General features: G+C 38.7%; 1 long non-coding RNA gene across 1 annotated transcript; it reads right to left on the bottom strand.

Annotated features, from left to right (window-relative positions):
- Nucleotides 1–2,264: 2,264 nt before the first annotated feature.
- LOC139835980 (uncharacterized) lies at nt 2,265–3,596 on the bottom strand. Its single transcript, XR_011751493.1, has 2 exons — nt 3,534–3,596; nt 2,265–2,483 (listed from the first exon to the last, which is right to left on the bottom strand). It is a non-coding gene; the product is annotated as an uncharacterized lncRNA (long non-coding RNA).
- Nucleotides 3,597–9,702: the final 6,106 nt, after the last annotated feature.

The following is a 9,702-nucleotide window of genomic DNA, read 5'->3' as shown; positions in this document are numbered from 1 at the left end:
AACCCTAGACATCCATCGACACACACTTCACCACCAGCCAAAAAACATCAAGAATAGAATAACTGTTCAAGATTTTATTCACTAAGAACAAGATCTTTAGAATAGAGATGGGGGATAGAGCAAGCACCAGCTAGCCAGGAGGAGAAGGGTGATACGTCTCCAACGTATCTATAATTTCTGATGTTCCATGCTTGTTTTATGATAATACCGACATGTTTTGTTCACAATTTATGTCATTATTATGCGTTTTCCGGAACTAACCTATTGACGAGATGCCGAAAGGCCAGTTGCTGTTTTCTGCTGTTTTTGGTTCCAGAAAGGCTGTTCGGGCAATATTCTTGGAATTGGACGAAATCAACGCCAAACCTCCTATTTTTCCCGGAAGGCTCCAGAACACCGAAGGAGAGTCGGAGGAGAGCCAGGGGGCCCCACACCATAGGGCCGCGCGGGCCAGGGTCTGGCCGCGCCGGCCTAGGGTGAGGCCACCCTGTCAGCCCTCCTGCGCCGCCTCTTCGCCTATAAAACCCCTTTCGACCTAAAAACGCAGTACCAATTGACGAAACTCCAGAAAGACTCCAGGGGCGCCGCCGCCATCGCGAAACTCCAATTCGGGGGACAGAACTCTATTTCGGCACCCTGCCGGGATGGGGAATTGCCCCCGGAGCCATCTCCACCGCCGTCTTCACCGCCATCTTCACCGCCATCGCTGCCTCCATGATGAGGAGGGAGTAATCCACCCCCGAGGCTGAGGGCTCCGCTGTAGCTATGTGGTTCATCTCTCTCCCATGTACCTCAATACAATAATCTCATGAGCTGCTTTACATGATTGAGATTCATATGAGTTTTGTATCACTATTCATCTATGTGCTACTCTAGTGATGTTATTAAAGTAGTTTTATTCCTCCTGCACGGTGTAATGGTGACAGTGTGTGCATCCGTGTTAGTACTTGGCGTATGCTATGATTATGATCTCTTGTAGATTATGAAGTTAACTATTGCTATGATGGTATTGATGTGATCTATTCCTCCTACATAGTGTGAAGGTGACAGTGTGCATACTATGTTAGTACTTGGTTTAGTCGAATTGATCTTTCATGCACTCTAAGGTTATTTAAATATGAACATTGAATTGTGGAGCTTGTTAACTCCGGCATTGAGGGTTCGTGTAATCCTACGCAATGTGTTCATCATCCAACAAGAGTGTAGAGTATGCATTTATCTATTCTGTTATGTGATCAATGTTGAGAGTGTCCACTAGTGAAAGTCTGATCCCTAGGCCTTGTTCCTAAATACTGCTATCGCTGCTTGTTTACTGTTTTACTGCGTTACTACTGCTGCGTTACTACTGCTTGTTTACTATCCTGGGCAAAGCACTTTTCTGGTGCCGTTGCCACTGCTCATATATATTCATACCACCTGTATTTCACTATCTCTTCGCCGAACTAGTACACCTATTAGGTGTGTTGGGGACACACGAGACTTCTTGCTTTGTGGTTGCAGGGTTGCATGAGAGGGATATCTTTGACCTCTTCCTCCCTGAGTTCGATAAACCTTGGGTGATCCACTTAAGGGAAAACTTGCTGCTGTTCTACAAACCTCTGCTCTTGGAGGCCCAACACTGTCTACAGGAAAAGGAGGGGGCGTAGACATCAAGCTATTTTCTGGCGCCGCTGCCGGGGAGGAAAGGTAAAAGGTACTCACACTCCGGATCTCGGCTACTAAGCTATTTTCGCCGTTGTAAGTACTCGAAGCTATTTCCTTTAGATCCTGCAATTGCATCTTTTTGTTTCTTGTTTTTATTTTCACTAGTTAGGCATAATGGAAAACAACAAAAAAATTGGTGAGCTTTTTAATCTTTTTCCTGATTTAGAATTGTTTGATGCGAAAATTAAAAAACCTATGGAACCTTATTTGCATGCTAGTAGCGATGTTATTAGTATGAATGCAATTACTGCTAATGCTATGGAGAAGTCTAAGCTTGGGGAAGCTAGTTTTTGTGATCATTTTAGCTTCCCATCTTTAGGGGAGAAAATTTGCTCTGATAATACTTTATCTCCCATATGCGATAACTCTAATGATGCTTCTGATATTTTAAATCCACCTGCTGAAAGTATTCCGTATAAAATACCTATGAAAATTATTGAACGTGTTATGGACAACCACTATAAAGGGGATGGAGCTGTCCATCTGTAGCACCCTAACTTTAAATAAAGGCAAGATACCTGTGTATAGTGCTATTCCCGGGATCACTGATAGCACACACATTACAAAATATAGTAATCATTGCAATAGTATCAAATTACTACATCGTTGATCCAGAGGGTACAATAAAACCTTACAAATTGCATAGTCACATGGACTAGCTCAGAATAAACTCAACGGAAAGTAAATCAGCAATGAGCCTTCATCATCTTCATGTGCCACAGGCAGTCATGTTGGAATGTAGACTCGAGATCCTACCACGTACTTCTCTTCAGAAAATCCTGCACGTTTGAATATGCAGCCCCACGAATGGAGGTCAGTACAATGATGTACTGGCAAATGACACTTATATGGTGGATGTTTTGGGCATAGCTATCTACATGATATTTGGCAAGTGGAGTTTAGGCAAATTTGCATAAAGCCAATTTTATCCTACATTTTATTTAAAACAAAACATTTTGAAAATCTTTGAATGACATTATGAAATCACACCATGGTTAAATCCTCCATGGGTTTTAGAATAATCACATGGTTACATCTCCCATGAGTTTTCAAAGGTTGATACAAAATTTTAAATACATTCAGAAAAGGTGATGAGATTCCTCCGTACATTCCCTGCCTAGAAGCTCAAATTGTCCATAACCGGGGACACGGCTAAGATCTTAGGTTTTAACTCTCGAGAGGTTGTGCACTTTCACCTTACGACCCACCCTTCCCAAGAGAAGAATGAGACAAGATCTTTCAGAAGGAGGTTTCAACCATACTAGCTAGACCCGTTCCCGTTGGTTGCAAGCCACATCATCATGTCTAGCAAACAAGTTGGACCTCACAACTTACTTAATCCCGGCAGAGCCCATAATACCATAAGGTTGCACTGGAAGCTAACTAAACATGGACGACATAGTAACCTCTTTAATCCTGAGTGGCCAACCACAAGTGCACTCCCAGGCAACGACAACCACAATGTGGCCCTGAGTAGCCACTCAACATATGCGTACCCTCAGGCAACGACAACCACATGACAAGAACTAGACAGGAGTCATGTGGTCCTGAGTAGCCGCCCTCCAAGCATTTACCAATCCACCCCGGTGTTTCATTTAGGGTTATTAATTTTTAATTCTCAATACTCACAATCCAAAATAATCAAAACAGCTGTGGCATTTTGTTATTTGCTAGGCATACTAAGGATACTAGCAATGGTTCAAGGGTGACTACACACTACTAGGATTGATAAGCATAGCATAATTTTTGAAAACAAAATCCTACCATGCATACTAGTTTGAAAACACTAATGCTTAATAGAAATAAGTAGGAAGTTGAGCGTCACTTGCCTTTTGGTAGTCGAAGCGCGTTCACTTCTCTTAATCAAAAATACGTGCCTCTCCGTACGAACTATAATATAAAATATAGCACAACATAAACACACCATTCAACAACAACAACAAAATCAAACAAACATTCTACATGAACAATCATAGACATGCATGCATGCTATGCACCAATTTATTTCACAAGAGAGGTAGTGTGTATATGTTGTATTAGGTGCTCTCTGATATGTGCAATGTTAATAAAGTATTCTGGACATTTAATTTGATTTAGAAAACCATTAATCGAGTATTTACTTTACATATACAACCATATTAATTAGCTACAGCAAGCATTATGGGTTGTAAAAATATGAACTTGACTTCTCTGGATAGGTTACAGTAGTACAAGATTAGACCAATTGGAATTATTCAAAAATAATTTATAGAATTTGAATTATCGTCAAATTACTGATTTGTATAGATTTTACTAAAGCAAGTTTGTGCACGTGTCAAAGTTGTACAACTCCTATACCAAGTTGAAGTACATGATCTGAGGATTCCAGAAAGTACAAATTTGTTAAATTTGGACTAGTAGATTATTTGATATAATTTTTATAGTGAAAAAGGATTAATTAAATCATTTGAATTATGATTCGAAAACTAATGCATAACATATACAGTATTCTTGCATATTTGGACTCTACATGTTATAAGCTTTTCAACGATATAAAGTTTGTAAATTTTGGACCTCTGGATGATTTTATAATGAATTTCTAAGTTAGACACATAATCTGATATTTAAAATTTACATTTAAAATTAGTTTGACCGAGTTTGACTGAGACGCTGACTGTACTGTATAGTTGACTGCTGACTGTACAGTTGACTGCTGACTGTACTGCTGACTGTACCGCTGACTGTACTGCTGACCGCGGTTTGACTTTGACCAGACTGAGTTGACTATGCTGATGTCATGATGATGTCATAAAGTGGACAGAAAAATTTGCTCAGATGGAAAAACTTTCTACATCAAAGTTGTATAGAATTAATAGATCTATTTAACGCATAAATTACTTTTTACAACGGATTAATGAGTTTGACAAGATCTGGGTTATACCTTATAAGATTCTGAATTTTGCAACACGATTTTCTCCTTGCTCGGTGAACGAAACAAGGTGAAACTTGCGGCAATTGAAAGATCTTGACGAGAGGAACAACTTCCGTGTTGAGGTCATGACGATTCGAGATCGTTTTGAAACTCGATTTGGCTCCGGTTGACTCGAAATAGATCTGTAGATGAGCGATAAATCCGTACGTCAAATCGAAAAACTTTCAACATGAAAGTTGTAGAGGATGATCAGATCTACATACTCACCAAAGGAATTTGGATTTCGTGGAACGAGCACGAACTAATTGAAGATTCCTTTTGTCAGGTCTGACACCTTGCGATGCGAAATTATCCGTGTATGGTGGATGAAAAGAGATGAGATTGGTCGGGATTGAAAGATCTCGACGAGATCTACAACTTTCGTGTAGAGCCCGAGGCGATTCGAGGTAGTTTTGGTGGTCAAATCAACGAGTTAAGATTTCGTTGATGTAGGATTTCGAGAGAAGGAAAGGGAAAACGAAACTGCGGTCTGGTGGAGAGTTTATATAGATCATAGGTCGGTGGAAAAGGTGGGGCTCGAAGTTAGGAACGCGTAGAAACAAACGGATCTGAAATCGGAGTTGTGTAGCTTAAGAAAAGTTGATTTAAGTAGAGATAAGTTTTACCAAAACGAAAATAGTTTCGTGACAGGGATGAACCCGAGCTCGATCGATCGCTCTGACCTGGCCGGTCGGTCCGGCTGGGCTTGGCCTGCCTGCTGGGCCGGTCAGCCTGGTGGCCGGCCCGATTTCTTCTTTTTTTTTCCTTTTTCTGTTACTTGTTTCTTTTATAAAATGAGTTTCATAATTCCGATTTGAGTGAAACGAAATTCTACGAGTTTGTAAAATTATATTTCTCAGTATAGGATAATAAAAGGATTTAAATTTTATAAATTTTTATTTTATATTATTTTATTACTACTATGCCATTATGACTATATGTGAATAGTTTCAACATACACATACCAAACAAGTTTATAAAAATTTGTAAAAATCAAAATAGTGTTTTAGGATAACAAGGAACCTATTTAAAAACCATTTACGAAAAATAAATTAATAATTATTTGCACTTGGCCTAAATGGCAACTTGGCAATATTTTGCAAATAGAGTTTTCTAACGTTTTGTTTTCTCAAATAAGAATGCATTAAGGATTTTGAAAACCTTGAAACAAAGATATATTTGATTTTGAATACTTTGAAACCAAAGTTTTTTTTTGAAAACACTATTTTGAAATTAATTAGTAAATAACTTAAAAAAAAATTATTCTTTGTGAATTTTCAATCAAGTTCAATCAATCAAGCATTAAATTAAATTTTTTTTTTACATTCCGAAATTTAGAAAATTCCGGGATGTGACAGACTACCACCCTTAAAAGAAATCTCGTCCTCGAGATTTGAGAAAGGCTAGAAAGAAAAAGGTTTGGGTTAACGTCTTCTAATAGGTTCTTGCTCACTATTGCTTTCTTTTCAAACATCTCCGAGGAGATTTCGAAAGTTATCCTTGGGCTTTGAAAACGTTACACTAAATCATATGCGGTCATGCCATCAATTGTATCCAATCTTATGACGGTACTCATCTCTTGGGCATTATCCTAAGTATACTCATGGGGAACTCCTTGTGATACCTTCTCCAAGTACCATCTCATGCGGTATCTGGTGTAAATCCATAATCTAAGGGTACGGCTTCTACCACCCTTAAAAGTGACTTTTGTTAGGTAGTCTTAGGTCCTGGGTTTAGGCTAAGCTAATCTTGGTTATGGCTTGGCACATCCGAGGATATGACTTGACCTCAGACCATCTTTTGAAAACATCTATGGCTTAGGGCTTCTGAGTCAAATCCAATAGACGAATGTTTATTCACATATAGTGAACAACATATCTCTCCAAGGTGAGTCGAATAGGTTTTCTTCATAGTAAGGCTTCTAATCCAAATGGTTGGTTGTTAAACTACTTCTGACACTGATGGTCACTCTTTGGGTCAATCAAGAGACCAAGATGTGTAAACTTCATGTCATCTTTCATCTTTTTCTTCTTGGTGTCTTCGACATCCTTCCGCCACTCTTCATCTAGAGGCTATATTTTCAAACTAAACGTAGTCCTACGCTTGGCAGCACTTGCCTACTATAAGGGTATAATATTTATCCACCCTAAGGTTTAGGCTTATTCGCCGACATCTCTTTTGTAGGTGTGTCACTCTAGATTCGCAAAGTCAATATTACGAAAGTGAATAATAAGAGTAGTAGGAAGGGTGATCAATCCATCCTGCAACCAAATCATTACTCCATATTTGATTTATTGAATCTCGTATTCTAACACTTGGTCAACCTCACAAGTTTGATAAAAAATAAAAAAAAAACTTCCATGGAGATTTGAATCAATGTTTCAATCCCCATTACTGAACTGTTTTGAAAAACATTTCTATCGATTCCTAACTAGGGTTTTGCGTATCTCCCACTCTACGATGCTTCATCTTGTTAGGAAATATCAAGCTTGGTATACTAAAGTTGTCTTCATGGAGATTTGCCGAGAAAACAATTTCTGGATTGAGTATAGATGAGAATAGATAGAAAGGTCTAAAGAAGATTTCTACTCAAACACAACAGATCATGTCAAAACATCTTACAAACAACATCTAACAAGCATCAAGCAACATGTTTCAAACACAAACAAACTAGTATGGTCATACCTCAATTTGGTAAGATCAATACTTTCTAATGCTAGCGTTATTTCAATAAAAAGAGAGTTAATGGTGGTCTGGTCTATTTCTGTTTTGGAAGTTTCAAGTTTCTATTCTACTCCTTCGGTGTATCTTCGTGTGTTGCGCATTGAAGTCTTTCTTCAAGTTCTTCATTGGTCTTCCATGAAACACTTCTTGCGGAGTCGAAGAAAATCACATGAAGCAGCAGTCCAAACTTCAGGCACACGGTCTTCATCGGTCCTTGATAGTTTTGATAAGGAGGTCATCTAAAGAAGGGAGGAAAACAATTTTGAAAATGGTGTAGATGAGAATACAAGAGGTTTCACAAAGCAAACATTTTTTTTTTGAAATAGGATTAGACAAAATTTTCACGCTAGTGTCTTCCTATTTCTAATCCAAACCTAGGGTCTCGATCCTACAGGCAACACTATGCTCTGATACCATTCTGTAGCACCCTACCTTTAAATAAAGGCAAGATACCTGTGTATAGTGCTATTCCCGGGATCACTGATAGCACACACATTACAAAATATAGTAATCATTGCAATAGTATCAAATTACTACATCGTCGATCCAGAGGGTACAATAAAACCTTACAAATTGCATAGTCACATGGACTAGCTCAGAATAAACTCAGCGGAAAGTAAATCAGCAATGAGCCTTCATCATCTTCATGTGCCACAGGCAGTCATGTTGGAATGTAGACTCGAGATCCTACAACGTACTTCTCTTCAGAAAATCCTGCACGTTTGAATATGCAGCCCCACGAATGGAGGTCAGTACAATGATGTACTGGCAAATGACACTTATATGGTGGATGTTTTGGGCATAGCTATCTACATGATATTTAGCAAGTGGAGTTTAGGCAAATTTGCATAAAGCCAATTTTATCCTACATTTTATTTAAAACAAAACATTTTGAAAATCTTTGAATGACATTATGAAATCACACCATGGTTAAATCCTCCATGGGTTTTAGAATAATCACATGGTTACATCTCCCATGAGTTTTCAAAGGTTGATACAAAATTTTAAATACATTCAGAAAAGGTGATGAGATTCCTCCGTACATTCCCTGCCTAGAAGCTCAAATTGTCCATAACCGGGGACACGGCTAAGATCTTAGGTTTTAACTCTCGAGAGGTTGTGCACTTTCACCTTACGACCCACCCTTCCCAAGAGAAGAATGAGACAAGATCTTTCAGAAGGAGGTTTCAACCATACTAGCTAGACCCGTTCCCGTTGGTTGCAAGCCACATCATCATGTCTAGCAAACAAGTTGGACCTCACAACTTACTTAATCCCGGCAGAGCCCATAATACCATAAGGTTGCACTGGAAGCTAACTAAACATGGACGACATAATAACCTCTTTAATCCTGAGTGGCCAACCACAAGTGCACTCCCAGGCAACGACAACCACAATGTGGCCCTGAGTAGCCACTCAACATATGCGTACCCTCAGGCAACGACAACCACATGACAAGAACTAGACAGGAGTCATGTGGTCCTGAGTAGCCGCCCTCCAAGCATTTACCAATCCACCCCGGTGTTTCATTTAGGGTTATTAATTTTTAATTCTCAATACTCACAATCCAAAATAATCAAAACAGCTGTGGCATTTTGTTATTTGCTAGGCATACTAAGGATACTAGCAATGGTTCAAGGGTGACTACACACTACTAGGATTGATAAGCATAGCATAATTTTTGAAAACAAAATCCTACCATGCATACTAGTTTGAAAACACTAATGCTTAATAGAAATAAGTAGGAAGTTGAGCGTCACTTGCCTTTTGGTAGTCGAAGCGCGTTCACTTCTCTTAATCAAAAATACGTGCCTCTCCGTACGAACTATAATATAAAATATAGCACAACATGTTATAAGCTTTTCAACGATATAAAGTTTGTAAATTTTGGACCTCTAGATGATTTTATAATGAATTTCTAAGTTAGACACATAATCTGATATTTAAAATTTACATTTAAAATTAGTTTGACCGAGTTTGACTGAGACGCCGACTTTATCTTGTATAGTTGACTGCTGACTGTATTATTGACTGCTGACTGTATCTGCTGTTGTACCGCTGACTGTACTGCTGACCGCGGTTTGACTTTGACCAGACTGAGTTGACTATGCTGATGTCATGATGATGTCATAAAGTGGACAGAAAAATTTGCTCAGATGGAAAAACTTTCTACATCAAAGTTGTATAGAATTAATAGATCTATTTAACGCATAAATTACTTTTTACAACGGATTAATGAGTTTGACAAGATCTGGGTTATACCTTATAAGATTCTGAATTTTGCAACACGATTTTCTCCTTGCTCGGTGAACGAAACAAGGTGA

Source organism: Lolium perenne, chromosome 1 (genome assembly GCF_019359855.2).
Source record: "Lolium perenne isolate Kyuss_39 chromosome 1, Kyuss_2.0, whole genome shotgun sequence".
NCBI classification, from domain to species: Eukaryota; Viridiplantae; Streptophyta; class Magnoliopsida; order Poales; family Poaceae; genus Lolium; species Lolium perenne.
This window is presented reverse-complemented; position numbering and strand designations above follow the sequence as displayed.